The sequence below is a fragment of the Triticum dicoccoides genome, chromosome 1B (assembly GCF_002162155.2).
Source record: "Triticum dicoccoides isolate Atlit2015 ecotype Zavitan chromosome 1B, WEW_v2.0, whole genome shotgun sequence".
Taxonomy (NCBI): domain Eukaryota; kingdom Viridiplantae; phylum Streptophyta; class Magnoliopsida; order Poales; family Poaceae; genus Triticum; species Triticum dicoccoides.
The window spans coordinates 649,895,222-649,899,443 of NC_041381.1; positions in this window are offsets into that span (position 1 = coordinate 649,895,222).

Consider the following 4,222-nt stretch of genomic DNA (forward strand, 5'->3'; position numbering starts at 1 on the left):
ATCGCCGCCGCCGGCGCCGGCCCCCGTCTCCGTCCGCCGACCGCCGCCAGGTCCTGCCTCCTCGCCGCCGTCCTTCCCGGGCCCGGCGCCGCCCCGTCCCCGCGCTCGCCGGACCCCGACCGCGCCTGCCCCGCTCCCCAGCCGAGCTCCGCCGCTGGCCGGCCCCTCACCGGAGGCCAGCGCCCCGCCGCCGGTCGCCTTCCGCCTCCGCCGCGCCCCCAGCCCCGCCGGTGGGCGCCTCCACCTCACCGGACCCGCGCCGCTCCGTCGCCGCAGCGGATTGGGAGGAGCCCGATCCGGCCGCCTCCGCCTGTCGCCCACGTGGGCCGCGCCCCCCTGCTGGCCCATCTCCTCGGCCCAACCCGACCACCCCGACCGGCCCAGTGGACCATGGTGAGCGCCCGCCATGCCCCGCTCAGTGCAACATTTAGCTATATTGCGCTCATCCATTTTTTTTCTCAGAAACTGCTAAGTCCTCAGATTTGCACATTATCATGCCATGTTTGACCTATTGTAACTCAGCATCTGTAGCTTCATTTTGTGCGTGTAATATGTCAAATTGTTGGCCTCGATGAGTACATCATTTCATTCCATTGCATCATATTCGTTTAAGGTCATCTAGATGCCTAAATCATCGTTGTAAGAGTGCTTCATGATGTTTTCTGCTGTCTGTTAACAGAACGAGCTCTTTTGTCATTTTTGCCATGATTGATGTGTGCATCCTATGAGATTGATGTCTACATGTGTTTTGAACTATGCTATGTCTTCTTTACAGAGGTGCTTACCATGTATTTTTGTGATCAACGTGGTGACTAGCACAAGCATGCAAACTAGGCATCGTGATGTTGCTGATTTTAGTCCCTGTTCTGCTGTAATTTTGATGTCATGTAAACTTGATGCTACAGAGAGATCCACGCATATTTAGAGATATTTCAGTAAGGATGTTTTGAACAATAGGTTTTTGTCTATCCATTCATGCCCTTGGTTGCAATTATGGAGTAGTCTAGCATGTCATTTTCATGCTCTCCTTTTGCTTCAAAATGTTTCCTGGCAGATTGTTTACGTGTTATTCAATTTAGCCAAGCTTGCTATAGTTGATCCTTGCATGCTATGGACTTGTTCTTGACTTCGTTTGTTTCGCAAACATGTCTTCTTGATGATGCTATGCTTATCTTGTCATGCAATGACTTGTGGTGAGTGAATCGAGCTTGTTAAGTAATGTACATGATGTTGCTGTTTTGCTAGGCTGAATCTGTTATTTCGTGGTGCTATATGAACATGTTGCTACTAATGATTCTATGCATAATCTGGAGATGTTCTATAAACATGTTTTGATCTACATGTCATCCTCTAACCATACATGCCCCTGGTTGCATTTATAGCTTGCTGTAGATTGTTCATATCTTACTCCAAAGTTGCTTCATAATGTTGCTGTCAGCCTGTTAACATTAAGTCCAGTTGTTTCGATGAGTTTTCCTAGTGATCCATGCACCCTATGACCTTGCTATTGCCATGCTTAGCTTCACAAATATGCCTTCTTACTGTCAGTTGCCTTGCCATGCCATGTTTTTCTCTGTGGTGAGTGGTAGAAGCTCATTAACATGTCTTCATAATTCTGTTTCTGCCATGTTTGAATCTGTAGTATAACTTGCTATGTTTACGTGGGTGCCATCATATTTTCTGATCCTTTTTGGCTTATGGTCAGTAAGGGACTTTTGATCTATGCTTTGAGTAGAATCATTCCATGTCTTGTTTTGCTATTATAAGTTCCTGTAACATGTTGTTTGATAGCTCTAAACATTGCATCGTGATGTTATTTTCTGCAAAGTCTGAATTGTTATAACTTGCAATCTTACCATGTGTGTTTGAGCATGTTCTAGTGATTTCTGGAGATAGCTCAGTGTTCATGTTTTGTTGTGCTTTATCTGTACATCATGCCCATGCCTTTTTTTATTATGTTGAGATGCTGTAGCATGTTGTTTTGATGCTTGCAATATGCCTAGTTGCTGTTTTGGACAGCTTGTCCTTTAAACATGTATGGAGTGTATGTGTTGAACCGTTGCTCCGTTTTGAGTGTGCTCTATATGAAACTTGCTTGTTTTTGCATGTAGTTTCATATTATCATGTTGCATCCATGTTTTGAGGTGTTTGCTTGATGTTTGTATGCATTTTGCATCAATGCCATGTTTAACTTGTTTTGCTCATATCTTCTAGGCCGTAGCTCCAAACTAAATGAACTTTATATGTAACTTGACTAGAATCTCGTGTAGATCATCTTTGTGCATCTTAACTTGATGTTTAAAAACTTCAACATAAGGTTTATTCAGATCTGGACCAATTTCGAAATATGCATATGAGGACTTACCGGAATTGTTATATATTGTTCCCGGCCTCATTTAAACTTGCCTTGATGTGTTGCTCTTGTTTGCATCATCTCTTGCCATGAGTAGCCTCATCTAGTCTTATCATGCATCATGCTTGTTTTGCATCATGCCTTGTTCATGTGTGGTGTGTTTACCATGTTGTGTGCTTCTTTTTGATAGTTCCTGTTTCGTTGCGATCGTGAGGATTCGTTCGTCTAAGGTTGGTTTGGCTTCATCCGTTCGTCTTCTTCATGGACTCGTTCTTCTTCCTTGCAGGATTTCAGGCAAGATGACCATTACCCTGGATCACTACTATCATTGTTATGCTAGTTTTTTCATTCTATCGCTATGCTGCGTTACCTATCTTTTGCTCATCAAGCCATCCCAAATTGCCATGAACCTCTAACCTTTGACACCTTTCCTATGCAAACCATTGTTTGGCTATGTTACCGCTTTTGCTCAGCCTCTCTTATAGCGTTGCTAGTTGCAGGTGAAGTTGAAGATTTCTCCATGGTGGACAGGATTTTGGTTGGGATATCACAATATCTCTTATATTATTAATGCATCTATATACTTGGTAAAGGGTGGAAGACTCGGCCTTTTGCCTGGTGTTTTGTTCCACTCTTGCTGCCCTAGTTTCTGTCATACCGGTGTTATGTTCCCGGATTTTTGCGTCCCTTACGTGGTCGGGTGATTTATGGAACCCCCTCGATAGTTCGCTTTGAATAAAACTCCTCCAGCAAGGCCCAACCTTGGTTTTACCATTTGCCTCACCACCACCTATCCCTTTCCCTTGGGTCGGCCAACCCGAGGGTCATCTTTATTTTAGCCCCCCCCCCCGGGCCAGTGCTTGTCTAAGTGTTGGTCTGAACCGGGCAGACTGCGAGGCCACCTCGGGGCAACTCGAGGGCTGGTTTTACTCGTAGGCTGACCCATCCGGTGTGCCCTGAGAACGAGATATGTGCAGCTCCTAGCGGGATTTGTCGGCGCATCGGGGGGCTATGCTGGGCTTGTTTTACCATTGTCGAAATGTCTTGTAAACCGGGATTCCGAGTCTGATCGGGTCTTCCTGGGAGAAGGTCTATTCCTTCGTTGATCGCGAGAGCTTGTCATGGGCTAAGTTGGGACACCCCTGCAGGGTATAATCTTTCAAAAGCCGTGCCTGTGGTTATAGGCAGATGGGAATTTGTTAATGTCCGGTTGTAGATAACTTGACACCAGATACGAATTAAAACGCATCAACCGTGTGTGTAGCCGTGATGGTCTCTTTTCGGCGGAGTCCGGGAAGTGAACACGGTTTCTGGGTTATGTTTGACGTAAGTAGGAGCTCAGGATCAGTTCTTGATCATTGCTAGTTGACGACCGTTCCTTTTGCTCTCTTCTCGCTCTTGTTTGCGTATGTTAGCCACCATATATGCTTAGTCGCTGCTGCAGCCTCACCATTTTACCCCTTCCTTTCCTATTAAGCTTTGCTAGTCTTGATACCCATGGTAATGGGATTGCTGAGTCCTCGTGGCTCATAGATTACTACAACAACAGTTGCAGGTACAGGTTATGCGATGATCATGATGTGAGAGCGATGCTTGCTTGTCTTGAGTTCTTCTTCTGCTTCTTCTTCGATCAGGGGATAGGTTCCAGGTCGACAGCCTGGGATAGCAGGGTGGATGTCGTTTGAGTTTATTTTTGTGTTACATCCATAGTCGGATGATGCTCTGGTGTATTGTGATGTTGTATTCGTGTGGCATTGTATGCCTCTTGTATGTATCCCCATCTATTATGTAATGTTGATGTAATGATATCCACCTTGCAAAAGCATTTCAATATGCGGGTCTATCCTTGGTGGGACCTTTGAGTTCCTT